Raw genomic sequence first — 22,754 nt, 5'->3', positions numbered from 1 at the left:
AGAAGCATTGAATATTATGCAAGTTCCAGCGAAAGCCAAGTATTAAGTGAGAAATGGAGAAGTCAGAATGGATGACCACTGGAAATTATGTGTACATGGCTGGAAATCCTATCATCACAGACAAGAATACAAGGTCATATATTGAATCTTTGCAGTCTAGCAACAAAAATTAGAGGCTGGAAAAATTGAAGACCACAAAAGAGAATAATACTTGGATATCAGTTGAGCATCCAAGTGGTGCACAGATTTTGCAGAATTGATGGATCTTACACACACACACACACACACACACACACACACACACACACAAATGCAGAAAATGGAAATGTTCACTTCAAGGGTCGACTTGTGACCAAAAGGGAATTAATTATGAAGAAACATTCAGCCCTGCTGGTTATCATGATACTATACAAATCCTGTTCGCAGTGGCTGCAAGAGAACATGAAGCTTCTTGACCAGTCTGTATACATGGAGCAACCTGAAGGTTTTAAAGATGATACTGGGCCTATATGGTTACTGAATAAAAATATGTACGCTCACAAACATGAACAAACATTTCGTGGATTACATTATGAAAGCTGAATTCAGAAACAGTGATGCTGGTCTGTGACTCTTTTTCCATTAGAGCAACAAGGCTTGTTTGTATGGCACAGTCTAAGTGCATGATGGTTTAGTTATGGTCAGCAACAGAGCAGATGTTGTAGAGTTCATGAAAATGTTGAAGTTGGAGTTTCACACAACCAGAGGGTCTCTCAACATGTTTTTGGGTATTAAGATACAGCAAAATGAGGACAGGCCAATAACGGTGAAACAGGAGAACTACACAAAGGAAATTCTGGAAATATTAAGAATGGCTGAGCCTAGTGGAGTTTCTACTCCAGTTGAGTGCAAAGTTTGACAAAGAGAAGATCACAGCCATAGTTTCTTATCAGAAAGTGGTGGGTTGTCTGATGTATTTGACTACAGTCTCACATTCAGACATTGCTTTCACAGTCAACAGGGTAGTTATAGTGATGGAGGATCCTACAGTTCATGACTGGAATAGAGTGAAATGAATGTTTTGATATTTGAAGAATACAATGGATTATGGAATAATCTACAAGAACAAATAAGGATCAAAGGTAGACAGTGACACTGATTATGCTGATGACAAGGACATTAGATGTTCAACAACAAATGCCATCACAATTCTCAGGCACAGGGCTGTATCATATACCTGTGAATTATAAAAGACAGTAGCAATATTCACTATGGAAGCAGAAATAATATCAGTAAATGAAGGAGCAAGGGAGATGGTCTGGTTGAAAAGATTGCTGTCTGGTCTGATTGGCACTTCCAAAGAAGTGACACCTCCTACACACTATGTTGACAAGGCAAGAACAGTGAAGTTGTATAAAAATCCAAAGTATTATTGACAATCAAAGCACATAAAAGTCCATCAGAACAGATTCTTGAATGGGGGCCTTGGATTAGAACACACTGATTGGGCTAACCAGTTATCTGACCTACTAACTTAGTTATTGGAAAGAGTCTGACTAATGATGTTGTGTGAAAGAATTGGTTTGCAGAAGCTTAAAACCATGTGAAATTCAGTGTTCACTTTTATATTTTTCTTTGGAGAATGTGTTAACGTTAAAAAGAAAATTATGAGGTGTATTGTCATATCTATTGTAATGCACTTTTTCATAGCTTTGTTATGCAAGTGTAATGGAATGTTTGGACTGATAAAATGGAAGATGTTTAGTTCTATGTTTGTTGTGAGTGTCTCTGAGGAACCAGGCTTTAGTAAATCTTTTGTAGACTGATTGAAATAAGTAATGTTAACAGTAAATATTGCAATCTTCCTCAAAAGTTGTTTTTGAAAATAACCTCAAGTAGATCTAGTTCACTTTCAAATAAAAAGCAATATTAGTCTGTTAATATCATTGATTATACTTATATAGTGCATAACATAATACATTATCTTCTTCCCCTGTAAACTGGTGATTGCTAAGCTCAAAAGTAAATGAAAAACATGTAAAAACATCATGTGATGACAGTTCATTCTGTGAACCACACTCAAATGTCAACACCCATTACATATCATAGACATGGAGATGCCATAGTAACACTTGTCAAGAATCGCATAATAATTTAGATGTGGAAATATTTCACTTGAATGTCAATTGTGCCTTACACCAAATGTAGGCCTAAATATTGGATTTTTTAAATGAGGTATGTTAGATATTGAAACATTACAAGTTACACCCTTTACATAATTTTTTGATAAATAATTTTGAAAATGATGTAAAATGTTTAGAGTTTTGGATACTTTTGAGCACAGATGAGATGGTCATTTGGGGCTACACTGTGATTGGCTGTTTTTTAATGACCACTAACATACCGCAGTGTGATTGGCTCAAGTGTGGAATGAGGGGAAGGGGATGGGAGGGGTAGCGGCGGGCACAGGAGAGGTTTCACAGAACAAATGGAGTACTTCTGTGATCTTGTAATATTTTTTTAAATTTTCTGCTACTGCCATCTTGCATTCTTAAAATTTCCCACTATGAGCATTCTGGATTTTTCAGTTTACCACCACAACTATCTTGCAATTTGAAATTTACTGCCAGCACCAGCATACATTATTCAATTTGCTGCCACCAACATCCAGCATTTTTAAATTTCCCACTATCACCATCTTGAATTTTTTAATTTGCCGCCAGTACCTTCTTGGATTTTTTGGGTACACCAATGCCAACCAACAGTGGAAACTTGAACTGTCAATCAGAAAAGCCATAGATGTACTTTCATGGTTTATGATGATGATGATTATGATTATGATGTTGTATTGAGGAGGATTATGAGTTATTATGAGTAATATGACAATATTGTGGAGGAAGTGATGATATTATTAGGGTTACGGATAGAAAATCACAAAATCTACTAAGCTGTATTCACTGTTTCATCTGGTATGTATTTTCAGAGAAGTGTTTATAATTTAGCATAGTGTGTGTGTTATTAATAAAACATATGGTCATTGTCAAGCTAAAAATAATTCAGCAAATGTATATGTGTTGGTTTTGTTAACATATTGATATGTATTTTTGAAACTGATAACTTATCAATTATAGTAAGTATATGGGACAGTAGATTAATAATGATTAACAGAAGAATATGTAATGAAAATATGTTGTTGGTGTCTGTATTTCATAACCAGCTAAAGTAATTTAGACTTGATAGGAATGACATGTAATCTGGATTCCATATTTACCTGTAGGTACCCCTTCACTAATAGGATTACAGTGCAGGGGTAGGTTAGGGCTACACAAGTCACCAAAAGCCTATCCAACTGACAGACTTGCACCAGGGTGTTGAGCCATGTGGAACATTTATTACATATTTGTTAATTAATACTCTTAAATAGCATGGTGGCTTTGGGTTTTGAATGGAAACATGTTTAGGCTCTGTCTCAGTGCATGCTGAAACACTTCAAACCTGTCTCTGTTGCAATTATTTGAATGGATTTCCTTGTATTTTGCTGAATAATTCCAGAAACTGTGGTCATGTTTTCCGGAGTAATTAGAGTTTGCCTAGGGCCACCTTCCCACACTAGATTATCAGCCATGCTGCCTGTCTGTTGGAATTTGATGGAAAGCTTGCAAATGGTTTTTGCATTGGGTCCTGTTTGAACATTAAATTGTGTTTAAAAACTATGCATTGTTGCATTAGGACTGTGTTCTAACCTGTGATATGCCAGTACCAGAAGAACATGTTGTTCAATGGAATACATGTTTTGAACCTCTTCCTTTGATACACTAACTTTCTTTCACATTTCAGCAGTGAAACTGATCGTGCTGACCTGTTGTGCATTATTTATAGGTACTATGTATTGTGATTACAGCACCATCCATTAGCAGCTTTTCTAGCTATTTCGGAATTTCTGTATAACTTCTGTATTAAATTCTTACAATTTTCACAATAAACATACTATTTATTCTACTCATCTATCAATCTTAGTTTTTGAGATATTTGATTTTGAATTCAGGAACTCCTTCATTATACACCCTGTACTTCATGTAAGACAGAGTTATCTGCAATTGATGGAGTTTGCAAGGGGCTTCATTGTTGGTCTTTGTTTGGTCACCTTGTCAATTCATACAACATCCAGATTTGTTGGATATTCGGATGTGACAGTGGACTGATGCTGGACTGTATTGGAACCTGAGGGTGGGTGTACTTGTTCTTGAGTTTCTGGTCAACCATGTCTGACTACCCCAAGGGAAGACTTTCATATTGTTCTTCAAGCTTATTGTAACCCCATCACATTTATGCTTGTCATTTCAGAACAAATTATGAACTTGTGGTGGCCTTTCACTGCAAAGCTGTCTTAGCTGTTTTGTATGCTCACAGATCACTATGGCCATGTGCTAAGGCAGTGAGTTTCATCCTTCATGAAGTACTTTGATTCATGGTTGTCGATCTTGCTGTGCAACAGGACACTTCACCACCTTGGTTGCTGACTGCTGATGTGGAACAATATCTGCCCCTACTGAGGCACCTGTTGACTGAGTTTCACCAGTCTTTGTCCATCCCTTATGCATCCACTTTGGTTGCAATTCCATGTCTGCACCATGAGGAATTGGTCATGTGGTGACACACACCTGACGCTGTTGTGTTTGTGATGATGCAAGATGACTGTGCCATACCATTTTCATGCATGGGGGACAATTATTGATGATATTGTGTTTTCATGGCATGCTCCTGTGCACACTATAAATTTCACCTCAGATTTCTAAGTGCAGATATAGGGAGTGGGGATACTGTGTGGTGAACACTGGGATGAGACAACGTTTTCTCTGACTTGGCCATTTCTACTGCACCATGCCCAGTTAGTGCACTCATATCTTGGGTGAGAGAGTGATTTACATTTTTTAACCTGAGGCTGTTTGTGTTACTCTAGCCAGATGCAGACCTATCCTTTATGTGTCCGTAGCTCACGCGTTACTTAGTTCAATAAAGTAAGGAACCTTCCGACACCATGTTATTTGTTTTCACAAAGTAAGGAGGATTTATAGAGATTGCCTGCAACATCCTGTGTCATGAAGCATCATTAGTTTAAGACTAGCAGCAGACAGACTAGAAGATTACCTCCCCACACGTAGACTGCCATTAACACCACAACTCAAACTGCTTCATTTGGAATGGTGCCACAACTGGGAAGCATAGACTGTAGATGGATTGTGTTGCACTGTGTTCAGCAATGAATCATAGTTCTGCATGATCCTGGATGATCATTGTAGGTGTGTGTGGTGGCAACATGAGAGAGGTCCCATTCTTCCTATGTTTTGGCATGGCACATTGGTGTTATGCCTGGTGACGTGGGGTGGGGAGTCATTGATTGTGACTTCAGGTCAGTGTTTGTAGTGTTGGATGACAATGGTGCATCACAGACATCGTCTATTCTCATGTATTACCTCTTAGGTGAAAGTACCATGGTGCCATTTTTCAACAGGACAATGATCAACCACACAGAGTATACAAGTGTGAGAAAAGTAATGAGACTGACAAGACTGCAATCAATCTGGCAACACTGTGTTGATATACTTGGGTGAGCTGGTGTATTCATCCCTTCCAGAAGTTCACTGCAAGTTTCACATGATTTTTGAGAGTGCCATCAGTGACGTTGTGTTTTGTTGTGTGTTACGAAAATGGAATAACAGAAGTTAGAGCAATGTTATGCCATTAAATTTTGTGTTAAACTTGATAAAACTGTGAGTGTGACCTCTGTAAAGTTGAAACAAGTCTACAGGGAACATTCCTTATCAAAAGCACAAGTTTTTACTTGCATAAATCATTTTTGTAAGGCCAAGAACATGGCTTAAGATGAACCTCGCTCAGGGAAACCTTAAACTTCAAAAACCAATGAAAACATCACGGGTCTTGTAAGATCTGACCAACTTTTAACAACAAGGATGATGAGTGACCTGTAAACTTAAAGACTTTCACCGTGGATCAAATTTTGATCAAAGTTTTTCACATGCGAACGGTTTGTGCTGAAATGATATTGAAAAAACTCACAACTGAGCAGAAAGACAATCAAAGAAATGTGCGTGTTGAACTTCTTGAGAGAACTGTCAATGACCACGAATGGTTCAGTCATGTGATGACAGGAGATGAATCCAGGATCTTTGAGTACAATCGTGGGACAAAGTGGAAGAGCAAGGAGTGGCACACTGAGACATCTCCTCAACTGAAAAAAGTTCAAATGAGCAAATCAAAGACAAAACCAATGATAGTCTATTAAATTTTGGGCATGCAGCGATGCCAATAAAATTTTATTTGCGCTGCTGATGCCCAAAATTTAATGGACTATTCATTATGCCATGAGAAGTTGGAAATGCACACAAAACCTATGCGGATTTTTTTTTTTTTTTTTTTTTTTTTTTTTTTTTTTTTTTTTTTTTTTTTTTTTTTTTTTTTTTTTTTTTACTTTGGGGGTATCATGCATAAAGAATTTGTTCCTTCAGGACAAACTGTCAACCACATGTTTTACAAAAAAGTCATTAAAGGACCAGGGAAAGGGTGAATTAAGTGAGACTGGACATTGCAGACAAGTGGATTCTGCATCATGACAATGCCCCATATCACATAGTCACTTCCATTATGGGATTTTTGACCTTAAAAGGCATTCCTGTTGTTCCAAAGCCCCCTATCCATCTTATCCTAGTACTTGTGACTTTTTTCTTTTCCCAAAATTGTAAAATATTTTAAAGGGATATCTTCTTGGGACGCTGGAGAGCATTCAAAAGAATGTGACTGACATATTAAAGGTCCTACCAGTTGTAGCCTTTCAACACTGCTGCCAAGGTTGGGAATGACTCCACTGGTATATAGCTGCCAAATGGAACTACTTTGAAGGGGGCAATACTGTTGTTTGAAAAAAAATAAAAGCTTTGGTAGATAAAAAGTCAGTCTCATTACTTTTCTCAGACACATGTGACTCTGCAGTTAGTATGTGTGATGTTTAGTCCTATGGCCAACAAGATCCTCATTCTGTCCCCACTGAAAACAGGTGAGACCAGCTCAGATGTCAATCAGTGCCAGGATATCAAGGACCAGTTACAACAGTACAAGAAATGTATTCACTGTTGCAAATAATGACAACTATCACCTGTGTGATGACGACGACAAAAATTTATGCCAGTCTGGAACTCGAACCCGGATTTCCCACTTATCACAAGTGGGCGCCTTACGATTTGGCTATCCAAGCATGACTCACGGCCAGACTCAAACTATCCATACATTATCACACTTGTGTCTAAAACCTGTACTCAGACAGCCATTATGTATGTTCCCATACAATGGAGACATTTTACTTCAAAGTCAATTGCCCAGTGTTGGCAGATAAACACGTTATTGTAGTGCCTGCATTATTCTGAATTACAATGCAAGTTCCTTCAGACATGCATGCATGCATTGCAACATCATATATCATAGTTACAACAGTTTTTGGCCAACTCACTTCAGGTGAGGATAAAGTGGCCTTATGACACCCTTCCTAGTTGAATCGGAGTATATATCTAAGACAGAGGAGATGCAACATCATACTGACGAGTGGGCTCATACTGCCAAATTCTTTGTAAAGTTGAATAGATTTTGCAATCACTGAATTAACAGCACACCCCATCTCAGTCCATGAAGTTTCATTTAATTTCATCCTCTTCTTCTAGGTTGCTTGCCATTTTTTGTCAGGCAGTAGATTTATGAAACCAGGTCAAGTTGCAAAGCTGTAAACACAAAATTATTTATATAGGGGAGAATTTCTTTTTACTCTGAGCTGTATTTGATTACGCATCAAGAAAAAACAGTAAAGATGCCAAGCTACATGACAATTGAATAATTTGTTGGAACAAATGATACTAGGTATGAAATTATGTTGTTCATTGCGCAATCTAGAGGAGGATTAGCATTTTATGGTGGTTTAGTGTTTTGTGGGTGATATGCTGTATTGAGAAGAGAAGAGGCTGTTTAAGTTTATAGGAAATGAAAAATAATGTATGAAGCTTCCAATGTCATAATTAATTTGCAGTAACTATGGTACACAATGTTTTTGTTTAAAATCTGACTTTCAATATATGAGAGTAACTGCAGTTGCTTATACATGGCTTATAATGAGATTTTTTATAAATAAACTGTAAGAATATACTAAGATACTGGTGAAACACCATAAAAATTTATTTGAAGATTCACTGCATGTGATAACTAATTGTGGGTTGCCTTTCTCTGTGACTTAGTCACAGACTGGGCCACAGTGTGTCATAAAGTGAAGAACAGGACTCACAATAAAGTTGTAAAGGAGTAAGAATTTGAGATGTTTAGGAAAATATCTTCCAAAAAAGAAAACAGCTTTGCAGGAACTGTTGTAGTAAGTCTTGTAGTATATGAAAGATAATTATGTTATGTTCACTGAACTGTACTCATAGATGAATGGCTTTTCTGTTTTGTACTAATAACGAATTCTATGGCTATGTAAAAAAGTCTCATCCATTCTAGGATAAAAAATATATTAGGTTTATACATGTTTACTTATGTAATATGACATCCAGTCTCAACATTAATACTGGACAATAATTGTTGTAGGTAACTAAAAAAAAATTACTCCATGGTGAAACACTCCTGAAGTGGAGCTACATCACAAATAAATAGACCAGAATCAAGACAGAAGAAAGAAAAGAGAAGAAATGTCATGAACATTAAAATTTTTAGTATTTGTTTTCATCTGTCTAATAGCGTATTTAAACATCTTATTTCTGTGTTAGCAATTACCTCTGGATAACAGTAGGATTTCGTTCATAATTTTATACATGACCATCTGGGAGAGGGTAAGGTGGATGATGGTGGGAAATAATGAAGTCTCCAAAACAAGAAACAAACTGAATCTTTCAGTACCCAAACAAAAATGTTTGAGAATATTTATTCTACTGATATCAAGAAATAAATTCTGCATTCTTGCATAATCAACATAAATCTATTTTTCTGTAAAGTAAAGAAATTATAAATTATAATAACAAAACTGAAAAGTTACCAAATATTGAGATATCATACAATGGAATGAGAAAATGGAAAAAAGTTAAAGCATGAAAATCCATGTCAAGTGACTTAAAGGATTAAACTTGATTATATATAAATTTTTTGACAATGTAATATGTTCTGTTCATTGTTATACCACAAATACAAATGCAACAGAGGCCACTGGATCTGTCTGTTTGTCTTATTTTCTTTCTTTTTGTAATCTAAGAATGATGGGGCACATCAGATTAAATTTCTTCCTGATAAGCCTGCTTATTTCTTGTGTTGTATCTATTTTTAATCTGTATCTTATAAGTCTATGGTCACTTGCAGTTCAAACATGGGTACATCCTATAAAATTTATTTATTATTTGGTAAAATATAGTCAATAACCAATTTCATCTTTAGTTCCATTTGTTTGTTTCTAAGATCATTTTCCATTTTTTTTTCTTCTAAAAGAATGTGATATATGTGTATATAAAACATTGCTGGTCATAGGAAATAAAAACTGTTAGAATGTAAACCATTAAAGAAATGCAATATAGCCATTGTAGCCCTAATGGTTCTGTACCCAAAACTGTATACTTCATTGGAAAACATAGTGCTTAATAAAATATTTTGAATAGACAATTTTAGTTTATAGAATATTCTTGGTGGGCCTTAACTATATGAAGATGGTATCTGCTCTTTCAGACATGTCTGAAACAACAGATATCATCTACATATACTTAAGGCTATCCAGCCACTGACGTTCTTCTTCTGTGCAGATGCACACGTATTGCCTGAACTCTTATGGGACTTGGTACAATTGTCTGCTGCAAGTAATGAGTGTAATGGGCAGAGGCACTACAAATGTAGTGTGTGGACATTAAGTTGGGAATGGGGAGCGTGCATGGGATAAGTCCCTGCAGTCGCACTCTCCTCTGTGGCCTCAGTGGCTCAGATGGATAGAGCGTCTGCCATGTTAGCAGGAGATCCTGGGTTCAAGTCCCAGCTGGGGCACACATTTTCAACTGTCCCTGTTGTATATCAACTCCTGTTGGCAGCATAGGGTCTTGATTTAATTATGATTTCATTTTGGTGGGTTTTCTGGGAAAATACAGGAGGAAAACGCATTCCTAAAAGACCACTCCTGGAAACAGAATCTAACATTACTGCCATTTGAAGACTACACAGCCAGTTAGTCAAAACAATATGATTACCAATGTTGTATATTTATTGTCTACTTTTCCTATCTTTTATGTTATTATTAAATAAATATGTAATTGCTCTTTATTTCAGAACTTTTTTTTTAAAAAAAAGAAAGAAAATTGTCCTACGTTGGCCTGTAAAAAAGCACTGAAGGCAGTTCTGCAGTCAGTCTGCAGAAAGCTAGAGTCAAGCTCAGTCAGTATGAGTGAGTGTCTGTTGATCTACTGTTAAAGTCACTGTCACTGAAAATTCATTGAGAGATGTTCCTTAAGTCAATGCACTATCTAGTTACAGTTTTATGGTTAAGCAACAGATGTTAATACTGACAATTATGTAAATGGTTAGATTCTGTGAGTCTATATATATTCCTGATCTCATTTTGTAAAACTGATGGATTTTGAATAGTTCTCAGGTATTCAGCCAAATGGTATTGTCTCCAAAGCATGATATTACAGTAAGCCACCTTCTTTACATCAAAAGGCATTCCTGACAATGGTGTGATATCTGCTGTGGGCCACCTTTATATCTTCTCCCTTCTCCTCCTACTGTGACCAACCAGTGCCTCCAGACATGGACCTGGTGCAGCGTGGGAGAAACACAGTGTCGGGAATCAATCAAAGCCTTCAGTAGCACCATGGCCAGTGCCAGTCAAGAATCTCTGCTGGCATGGTGACAATGCTTCTAGTACTCTTCAGTTGTTATGACTGGATGGGACCTCCACACAGACTGCCAGTGTGTTTTGCTCATGCTCAGGGCTAGGTCCTAGGCCTTATTTACTTGAAAACTGGTATCATTTATTAATCTCTCATGCAGTCTACAGATTTTTTTGAAAATACAATCCCACAAGGTGTTCGATTGTTGCAACAACTTGGTGTCATCATAATTCATGGTGTGTCCTTGGGAGATGCAGTGCTCTGCCACAGTGGACTTCATGGTTGAACGTTGTTTGTGTGGCATTTATGTTCACTGCATCACTCCTGCACTGTCCATGTAGCTTGGCCTACACAAATTTTCCCACAGTGGCAAGGGATGCAGTGGACTCCCAGTTTCTGAAGCGCTAGGTCATCCTTGACTGATCCTGATAAGGTTTTCATCTTGGCTGGTGGGTCGAACAGATGCTATACAGTGTATTTCTGGAGTGTTCTTCCAAATTTTGCAGATGTGTTCCTGATGTATGGAATAATCACCATCACAACCACTTCATCTTCAGCAGGCTGTCGTCTTTGCTTTTTCAGTTTTAAAGCCTATTGTATCTGGCAGTTGCTGTAATCATTTGTACGGGACATGGTCATGTTCCATACAAATGATGGTGGTGGTGGTGGTGGTGGGAGGTAGGGAAAGAGGATATGATGGTGATGCCCAGCAGGTATCGCCAAGTCATCAGGAACATCTGAAGACAGCAATAAGTTCACTTTTTGAAATATCGCACCTTTTACATGACACTATCTAGCAGAATATCCAAGAACTATTCAAGATTTTCCTATGCTGGGAAACCTAAAAACACACATGATGGATCTCGTTAGTAACCATCTAATCATCATGAATCCATCTTGTAAAACTGAGTGTGCAATGTCTGAAATTTAACATGGACAGTATTGTCTTGGTTCTTTAAAACTGTTCCAGGCACCTATCTGTTCATCAACAGAAGGAGAATGATTATGCTCTTGCTGATATTTCGTTTTTGGGCATTGAGTCATGGTCCAAGGCATAATTCTCTGTGTAAAATCCTCACACTAACCCAGTAAGCTGAACTGTTTATATACAGTTTGGCGTACTGATCATGTTTGAGGCTGTAACTGCTGTAATTGTTTATAAGAATTTCAGCTTATTGTGCTTGTCTGTGACTGTAACTGCTTTCATTGAAGCCTCTGATGATGTCCCCAGCGTTGGAATACAAAACATTAGGCACAGTATTATGCTTTTGACTATGGCTTAAGACCCATAAAACAAGTATCAGCAATAACACAAATATCGACATTGAAAGCCTGCATTCTATGGAGAAAGATGACACCTTACTACCCATTAATGTTGCCCACCCAGCTAGCCACATTGTCTAACATGCTGCTTTGCAAGCGGGAAGGCATGCCTGTCTCCACCACAAATCTGTCCAGCAGAGTTTTGTCAAGATCTAGTGTGCCGGCCAACCTGTGGCGAGTTTTTAAGGTGGTTTTCCATCTGCCTTGGTGCTGGTCCCCCTTATTCCGCCTCAGTTACACTATGTTGGCGATTGCTTCGCAAACACTGTCTCCACATATGCGTACACCTTAATTACTCTACCACGCAAAACATTTGGGGTTACACTCATCTGGTATGAGGAGGGGGGGGGGGGGGGGGGGGGCACTGGGGACCAAACTGCACAATAACCCTGGGTTTGGTGTGGGGCAGCACTGGACTGACTGGACTGCTGTGGCCTGTTGTGGGGTTGTGAACCACTGTGGGCTACAGCGGAATGAAGGCTTTCCATCGTTTCTAGGTCCCCAGTTTCAATACAATACAATACCCATTAATGTTACACAGCCTTCAAATAGCTTGGCAAAGCATATGGATAGTGTTACAGCTTGGTAAATTTATGCTCATTGTGGTCTTGGCCTATACCTGTCTTTCAGAAGCAGGGATCATCTCATGGAAGTGGTGTCCTTATGGGTCTAGTTAATATCATCACTAAATTATCAGTTTTTTATGTGTCATAATAATACATTTGGTTGAGAGGTTAGCACACTTTTATTGAACATGGTGTTTACAGTGTAGATTGGTGAGTAACTGATCTACATATGTACCTCAGAAAACAATACATTTATATTGTTATCTTGCAGGCACTGGTAGCTACACAGCATGAACATCTGGTCTGGACAGTGGGGTCTATCCTGATTGGTTCTGTTAAGTTTCACAAATATTTAATTAAGGACTCACCAGCTAGTTCTTAGTAACACATTTTCTACAACTCTTTGTAGAACATTAATCATGGGAAACATACATGAACAGAATGTAGCAGCATACCACATGAACATTAAATACTCTCTGTAACAGTGATGTGTTGGGCTTCTGAAGTGTCCCTGGACCAATGTGCATTGTTTTGCAGCCTTCCACTATACAGATATGAAGACTCTCTGCACCTTGTACTGAGACATCACACAAAAGAGGATTCAAATTCTCCTACAAATAAAAATCCAGTGCACTTAAGTCTGGAGAATATGGTGGCCAGAAAATCAGTCCATATCTTCATATCCATAAGTCACGGAACCTGTTATTTGAAGCTAATACGCATTAATATTTAATGGAGGATTTACTTCATTGTATATGAAATACATGTTTCATCACACTGATAAAGGCACATCTTCTGGTATACTGGGTTAAGTATTGTCTAAGAAAGTACTGTAACTTCATCTGTTGAGTCTCAGTGGAAGAATGTAAGACTCTGACAAAGAGGGATCAACAATGCAAGCCCAAAAACTGACAGAAAATCTCTGCAATGATATACTTTAACATTTTCATGAGCATTCATACCAGCACATTCGTGCTGGCTGTAAAAATCTACATCTACATTAAGGTTCTTCTGTCAGTAAAACAGAACAGAGACCCCTTCTGCCTAGCATCATATTCTGAGGTGAAGCAGAGGCAGGACATATGAAACACAATGCAAAAACCAATTATGTGAATGTTTTCCATAGAGAAGAACTGACCAGCTTCCTCACCATACACTGATCCAACCAAATTAATGGACAACTTAGTGAAAATCTTGCATGGGCACAGACTCTGAATGTTGTTTGAACTACTGCATCCAACATGATGTGCCAGGAGCTCAGACACACAACCCTACTATCATACAGGCTCCCTGTCTGGGAGCATGCCTATGGCTGGAACCAGTGTTCAACACAAGGAATTGTCACCAGCTACAAGGAGCTCCAGATTTTTAATGTTGCAGATGATCCAGCATGCAAATCAGCTTCAGTCACAACAAATATCAGGACATTGATTGGCGACTCCATGTTGTCTTGTGCACTACGACCAGGTAACAGGTATACTTGAAAAAAGAGACAGCATTGGTCGTATATTTTTTTCTATTGCAAAATCGATTTTCTGTCACTGAGTGACCATCTTCAGTGCTATATTGTATAACAGATTGGGATGCACTGTTGTCACTAAGCTTACGGCAATCACATAGATTGCCGTAAGCTTAGTGACAACAGTGCATCCCAATCTGTTATACAATATAGCACTGAAGATGGTCACTCAGTGACAGAAAATCGATTTTGCAATAGAAAAAAATATACGACCAATGCTGTCTCTTTTTTCAAGTATAAATATCAGGACAGTTATGGTAGTCACAATCACAGTCTCACCAGTTGGCACTGGACATCTCTGCCTGGCCCTGCCCTCAGCTCTGCCCTGGCCATTGTAGTGTTTACGATGGTCATGGCAGACACTGACTGGTTCTGCTGTGTGATGCCAGGTGAGTAAGAATATGAGTATACCTTTGTATTATAGATTTTATATTAATTGGTGTATTAAAATGTTTGTTTTATATTTGTTTCATGATCCACAATTAAGTTTGGCAAGGTGTCCCATTGCTGTTCTAATGACACAGTAGCAGGTGTACTGAGTGTTAGTGAAGTCCAGTTGGTGGATAGTGGGTGGCAGATGATCTGGAAGACATTGTCGATACTGAATTTTATTTATTAAAAATGTCTCGCTAAGGAATTTGATGCCTGACTGTAAACATTAAAAGTTGTGTTCTACCAGGTATGTATATGTTGATGACTGATTATACATAATAAGTTCTCAGAAGATATACTAAGATATCTGTGAAAATTACTTAATTTGGCAACTTTTAAATTTGATACTTTGGAGCTGAAGAAAGATTAGGCAAGCAACTATAAATGGAGATCCTTGTAGTTCAGAGGAAGAAAATGGATGTTTAAACTAAAGTTTCAATGACAGTAAATGTTCCCTGCATTGTACAGGATCAGAACTGTAACAGTATTACTGACAGATAATATTGTGTAGATGCTCACTGATTGATTTCCACTTAAATATTCATGCACATAGTGAATTTTGATGAAGATATATGAACTTTTAGTGCTCGTTTAACAAGTATCAATAGTGATTTTATAGTTAAATGGAAATTAACATACTATATTATGAGAGCTGCAAAGTCAGTGCATGTGACTAGGCCAAGTAAGCTAAATAGACACATGAACATCAATTAGGCTTGTTAAAGAAGTTGTTGTTGTTGTTGTGGTCTTCAGTCCTGAGACTGGTTTGATGCAGCTCTCCATGCTACTCTATCCTGTTCAAGCTGCTTCATCTCCCAGTACCTACTGCAGCCTACATCCTTCTGAATCTGCTTAGTGTATTCATCTCTTGGTCTCCCTCTACGATTTTTACCCTCCACGCTGCCCTCCAATACTAAATTGGTGATCCCTCGATGTCTCAGAACATGTCCTACCAACCTATCCCTTCTTCTAGTCAAGTTGTGCCACAAGCTCCTCTTCTCCCCAATTCTATTCAATACCTCCTCATTAGTTATGTGATCTACCCATCTAATCTTCAGCATTCTTCTGTAGCACCACATTTTGAAAGCTTCTATTCTCTTTTTGTCTAAACTATTTATCGTCCACGTTTCACTTCCATACATGGCTACACTCCATACAAATACTTTCAGAAATGACTTCCTGACATTTAAATCTATACTCGATGTTAACAAATTTTTCTTCTTCAGAAACACTTTCCTTGCTGTTGCCAGTCTACATTTTATCTCCTCTCTACTTCGACCATCGTCAGTTATTTTGCTCCCCAAATAGCAAAACTCCTTTACTACTTTAAGTGTCTCATTTCCTAATCTAATTCCCTCAGCATCACCCGACTTAATTCGACTACATTCCATTATCCTCATTTTGCTTTTGTTGATGTTCATCTTGTACCCTCCTTTCAAGACACTGTCCATTCCATTCAGCTGCTCTTCCAAGTCCTTTGCTGTCTCTGACAGAATTACAATGTCATCGGCGAACCTCAAAGTTTTTATTTCTTCTCCATGGATTTTAATACCTACTCGGAACTTTTCTTTTGTTTCCTTCATTGCTTGCTCAATATACAGATTGAATAACATCGGGGATAGGCTACAACCCTGTCTCACTCCCTTCCCAACCACTGCTTCCCTTTCATACCCCTCAACTCTTATAACTGCCATCTGGTTTCTGTACAAATTGTAAATAGCCTTTCGCTCCCTGTATTTTACCCCTGCCACCTTCACAATTTGAAAGAGAGTATTCCAATCAACATTGTCAAAAGCTTTCTCCAAGTCTACAAATGCTAGAAACGTAGGTTTGCCTTTCCTTAATCTTTCTCCTATGATAAGTTGTAGGGTAAGTATTACCTCACCTGTTCCAACATTTCTATGCAATCCAAACTGATCTTCCCAAGGTCGGCTTCTATCAGTTTTTCCATTCGTCTGTAAAGAATTCGGGTTAGTATTTTGGAGCTGTGACTTATTAAACTGATAGTTCAGTAATTTTCACACCTGTCAACACCTGCTTTCTTTGGGATTGGAATTATTATATTCTTCTTGAAGTCTGAGGGTATTTCGCCTGTCTCATACATCTTGCTCACCAGATGGTAGAGTTTTGTCAGGACTGGCTCTCCCAAGGCTGTCAGTAGTTCTAATGGAATGTAGTCTACTCCTGGGGCCTTGTTTTGACTCAGGTCTTTCAGTGCTCTGTCAAACTCTTTATGCAGTATCATACCTCCCATTTCATCTTCATCTACATCCTCTTCCATTTCCATAATATCGTCCTCAAGTACGTCGCCCTTGTATAGACCCTCTATATACTCCTTCCACCTTTCTGCTTTCCCTTCTTTGCTTAGAACTGGGTTTCCATCAAAGCTCTTGATATTCATGCAAGTGGTTCTCCTTTTTCCAAAGGTCTCTTTAATTTTCCTGTAAGCAGTATCTATCTTATCCCTAGTGAGATAAGCCTCTACATCCTTAAAGAAGTTATACAATCCAATTGTGACTGTTATATATTTATTTGTGTCTTACAAGTCAATTGTAAGGAATATTGGAGTAATATTTTGTCACACCTTGTTTCAATTTTTGGGAGTGGTATCTCTGACTGCAATTCACAGCTGACATGAACAATGACATTTAAACACTAGTAATGGAGTGTAACTAATGATATCACTTGAAGTGAGTTATCCAAACACTTACATGCTTAAGAAAGGCTTATCATTAAATACTTTCATTAAAAAAGTCTATGAAAGAGGACATTGGTACCAGAGATTCTTGTTTTAGTTGAACATTGGTGTAAGAAGTCTTTGTTCATTTCACAATATCACAATTTTTTCCCATGAATGTGACTCAATATTCCACATCCAAAGTATCCATGCACTTACTTCTTGACAGCATACAGGGTCTGTTATTAAAGAATCATACTGATCTGACTTATATGAATATTATTGAAAGTTTTCCAGGGTCTTGGTTATACAGGGTGATTATAATTAAAGTTAAACTTTCAAAACACTGTAGAAATAACACCATTGGTCACAATGACATCAAATTACAACAGAATATCATCAGAGAAGGTGGAAACCATATGGCACAAGAAAAAAAATAGTGTGAAAATTGATCAGAAGGTGTCAGAATATGTAAATGAAAACACCTGTCATGCGCAAGACCCATTGAAGTTGATATAAACATTCTGACTACATGGCTTTTCCTCCTTTCATGTCTGTGAGGTTCACCATCACAGTCTCAATGCAGGATCATGCTCTGCTTGTAAAGCTGTATTACAAGACTCATGATTGTCCACATGTTGCTCTGTAGAAGTTCTGGACACTGAATGGTTTGAAAAAAAAGAAGCATTGGTCCAATGACTGCCATGGATCTGGAGAAAATGATTTGGAAATTCAAAAAGAGGGTTCTTTTGGTGTGTAACCTGGTAGAGGGAGGAAATGAATTGATTCGATGTTAGTGGAAGCAGTGGCCACAGCAATGCAGGAGGAGAAGAGTGGTGGTGTGCAAGCATGTAGTGCACAGAGAATTCCCGAACACTGGACATACCCATGAGCACAGTGTGTAAAATCCTCTGAAACATCCTTCTGAGCTGTCCATTCAAAATTACCCATGTGCACAAGTTGCTTCCTGTTGACCTGCCACCAAGAGGGCCTTTGCTTTAGAATTTCTTGCTTGCATGGAAGTGGACAAGGATTGGCCATGGAAGACTTTGTGGACAAACAAAGCCCACTTCAATTTCATAGGATGTGTCAATATACAGAATTATCAAATATGGGCAATGGATAATCCCCACACAAATCAACCAGTACCATTTCATCCTGAAAAGGTCACTGTCTGGTGCAGGTTTATGGCATCATTTATCATAGGCTCGTATTTTTTCAAAGAGATGAGTGCTTCCGGGCCTGGTACCTGTACCGTCACTGGTGACCACTATGAGTGTCTTTTACACAACCACATCATTCCAGCTCTCCAACACCACAAATGTATGGATAGGATCATTTTTATGCAAGATGGTGCACCTCCACACTTTGCAAATCCCCTTAAGCAACTGCCAAAGGGCCATTTTGGAAATGCTAGAATTATCAGCCTCCATTTCCCTACAGCCTGGCTGACCCGATCACCTGATCTTAATCCACGTGACTTCTGGCTGTGGGGCTATCTGGAGGATATTGTGTGCAATGTTCTGATTGCAAACTCAGCTGCTTCAAAGGCATGCATTGCGCAACACATTCTGAACGTAACAGTGGACACACTTCAATCAGTTGTTGAACATGCTGTTTCTCAGTTTCAAATTGTTGAAGAAAACAGTGGACAGCGTATTGAACATATTTTGCAGCAGTCACACGGAAATTAATTATCTGATTTGATTTTGATTGATGCTTTTTATGTGGTTTTTGGCCTCACGAGAATTAAAAATCAATGTGATTGGTGCTTTTTATGCAGTTTTTGGCCTCAGGATGATTAAAAACTGATGTGAGTGATGTTTTTTATGTGGTTTTTGGCCTTGGGATAATTAAAAACTGATTTTTCCCATCTGATGCAATATCACCTTGCCTTGGTGGATGGGCTTATGTAACTAACTGTATCACACCTGTACACTCATGCACATCAAGTAGTACAGTTTGTTTAACATCAAACGTACCCTAGCCATTGTTGTATGATTCATTTGTCATTTATAGTGAACCACTATTAAATTATGATGCTTAAAGTGCCCAGCTATTGCTACATTTTGTAACTATTTTTTTTCTTCTGCCATACATTCTCCCCCCTTCTCTGATAATATTCGGTTGCAATTTGATATCATTCTGACCAGTGGTGTTATTTCTAAAGTGGTTTGAAAATCGATTTGTACCTGTGACATGGTAACACATGATCACACCAGCAACTATATGAGATGTAAAAGTCCTTATCCATTAATAAATTCATTGCAGGCAGCCTGTGGTTGAAGTCGGGAGAAGAGGGCAGTGCATTGTGTCACTCTCGGTACCAGGACTGCAGAGGAAACAACTGGGAAGATTTAGAATAGATGATTCTTAAGTCAACATGTAAAGACTGAGAACAGAAGATTTCAGTGGTTGTCAAGAAGCCTCTCACATCCATACACATGAAGTTTTGTACAGGTGCAGACTGGCAGCAGCTGCAGCTGGGTTTCCAGTATCCGCATGTGGACAGTGAGCATCCAGTAGTGCATTTGACTGAGATCCACATGAGGGCATCACACTGTCATAAGATGAGAGCAAGGTATGAGTTGGTGCTACCTGAGCAGTTGACTAAGTGCAGCCACAATGAGTGCGTGTATCACAATGGTTCCTGTCTACAGCTGTGAGACAATAAGTTTGTTAATAGTGAGTCATTTTCATAATGGCAACTACCTTGAGTGTTTATGTGTGGTGATAGAATGAATAGGATGTTTAATTGTGAGTTATTTTGGAGAAATGTTGTAAGGTGTGTACAGTAAGAAGTTTCTTGTCATGATATAGGATTTTACTCACTCAATTAAACATGGAGGATGAAATGCTCCAAATGTTAAAAGATATAAAGGAACCCAAGTTATTTAGGAATGAAGGACATGACTCAGTGAAAGGCAAAAGCACTGCATTGTTGATGGATACACAAACAAAAGGAGCAGAGCTTTGCTAGCTTTTTGAATGAACTTCCTTTCTCCTTACATTGCATCCAGTTGACTGCCAGCTCTTCTGGCCCATGGTAAGTGTACTGGGTGGATATGGGGGTGCATATTGGGATGGGATGAGGGATGGAGAGTGGCAGGAGACAGGGAAAGAGTTTGGGGGAAAGATCAAGTGGCTCATGGGAGGATAGCTTCCATCTTCACGGCTCAGAAAAGCTGGTGGTGGTGGGGAGGATTCAGATGGCATGGGTTGTGAAGCAGCCATTGAAATCTCGCATGCTGTCGTCTGCTGCATGTTGTGCCACTGGGTAGTTGACATTATTTTTGACAAGAATCCCCCACTGCCATCTCATCCTAGTACTCACTGTGGGCTGGAAAAGAGGTGGCAGTCAACTGAGCACAATGCAGGGAGACAGGCATGTGCATGTGAGTGAGTGTTTGTATGTTTGTGTGCATGTTTCTCCTACAAGACTGAAAAAGAAAGTTCATCCTGAAAGCTAGCAAAGCTCTGTACTTTTTATTTATGTGCCTATCAATGACGAGCACTTCTGTGTAAGAGTTGTCTCCTTTATCCCTAAATAATTCATAATTTTCAAACTGAACTTTCCATACATTATGATTTAAAGGAAAACTGGACAAAACGAGCTGAGAATTGAGGAATGATAATAGTGAACTTAAAAAGAATAATGTACTGTTAAGGCAAGATGTAACTAAAATTAAAAAGAATAAGCAGGAGTTAAGGCAGTAGGTAAAAGGTCAAATATCTGACAGTGACAAAAACCTCGAAGGTCCCACTTGTCAATCTTGGGCTGAAAAGGACCAGTTACATCAGGAAATTCAGAAATTGACCAAGGAAGTATTTAATTTAAGGGTCACATTATTCATGCATCTAGACAGTAAAAGTAAAGAAATCCAGAAGGACATTAGAATTAGCTCAAAATGTATTGGTTGAATCAGTTAAAAATATGGTGTTAGACCTTCAGAAGAAACAGGAAGAAAACTTTTCAAATTTGAGAAAGGAAACTGATAAAAAACATGGGAAACACCAAGCTTTGAAGAGGAAGAAGGTGGGATTAGATCAGAGGAGGATGGCTGAGTGACAACAAAATAAAGTTAGTGAGGACTCACAGTACGCTACCACTTCAGGTATGGGAGAAGGATCTACACTGAAACTATCAGACAAAGCCAAGATGGATGTAATTTGAGATCAGAGGTGTTGTAGCAAATATGATGGCCAGGTTGCCTCACCTTTATATAACGGAGAACCTTCACCATGCCCTAGCTTACAGCTAACTGATAAGGCACATGGGTTGGAAAGAATGACAGGAAATGGCTTGAATGGGGGAAAGAGAATAGAATGTAACAATTGTATGATTAATGCAGAATGTTCATCTGTTACACTGACCATAGATTGATAAGAAGAGTTCCACATGGAAAGTGGAGGTCATCTATCAGCTTGATTCCCAAATTTTAAGCTTGAGGGCAATGTACATGCTATATTTTTCTGAAAGCATTTGAGAGCACATTATCAACCTCATGGGACTATAGGAGAAGAGTTAGGTTCACAGCAGGGCATTTAGAAAAGAAAGCCTCAGAATGGGGTTTTTACATGTATAAGAGTTTGCTAGTTGGGAATATTTCTGCTGACAGTTTAAAGATAAGTATTGGTCAGAAGAATAACAACAAAAGATGACTTTGAAATTGCTTTATACAACTCTCTGTAACTGAAGTAGGGGTGTATTCAGTAAATACTTTCACTAGCATCTAAATTGCAGGAAGATTAAGTATTTTACTGGAAGAATATGAGTAAAATTGTACAGAAGATTATTAGGTTATGTCCAAGCTACCACCAAGAGAAGGAAACTGAGTGGCCAATAAGGTTACAATATGTTGTACTATTTGTCATGAGTGAATGTTGGTCAAAATACATGTGGTTTTATCCATTAAAAGTGGCTTCTGTCAAAAGCATGGTATGGTGTATAGGAAAGAATTACTTAGTAAATGTAGGAGCTCCCAAATGGATTTTGTCTGATAATGGTAGCCAACTTTTTGGAATGACTTTAAGGAATTGTTGGAAAAATACAGTATCAGACACAATGATTTCAAAATGTTACCTGCAAAGTAACCCCACAAAATGTATTATGCAAATGCTGGGACAGCTTTGTAGGATGTATTGTGCTGAGTAACATATACAATGGTTGGACCTTGTCCCTAAATTGCCCTGAGAGGTATTAAAAGTATCCCATCCCAAAGTGGTAGCACTAACAGACCCAAGCAGTGGTATAATTAAAGGTTTGTACAATTTATTGCAGATACGTAAGTATCATGAGGAACAATAAGCAGTGTTGACCTTAAAGGCATACCTAAGCTAAACTA

At 38.3% G+C, this 22,754-nt stretch overlaps 1 protein-coding gene and 1 non-coding gene across 2 annotated transcripts in view; one reads left to right on the top strand and one right to left on the bottom strand.

Annotated features, from left to right (window-relative positions):
- Positions 1 to 22,754, bottom strand: part of LOC126184338 (protein tyrosine phosphatase domain-containing protein 1-like) — a 352,516-nt gene that overhangs the window by 49,640 nt on the left and 280,122 nt on the right. The gene's annotated exons all lie outside the window — the stretch shown is intronic.
- On the top strand, positions 9,977 to 10,050 carry Trnat-ugu (transfer RNA threonine (anticodon UGU)). Its single transcript has one exon. It is a non-coding gene; the product is annotated as a tRNA-Thr (tRNA).

The sequence above is a fragment of the Schistocerca cancellata genome, chromosome 4 (assembly GCF_023864275.1).
Source record: "Schistocerca cancellata isolate TAMUIC-IGC-003103 chromosome 4, iqSchCanc2.1, whole genome shotgun sequence".
NCBI lineage: Eukaryota > Metazoa > Arthropoda > Insecta > Orthoptera > Acrididae > Schistocerca > Schistocerca cancellata.
Note: the sequence above shows the minus strand (reverse complement) of the source record. Positions and strands in the feature narration are given on the sequence as shown.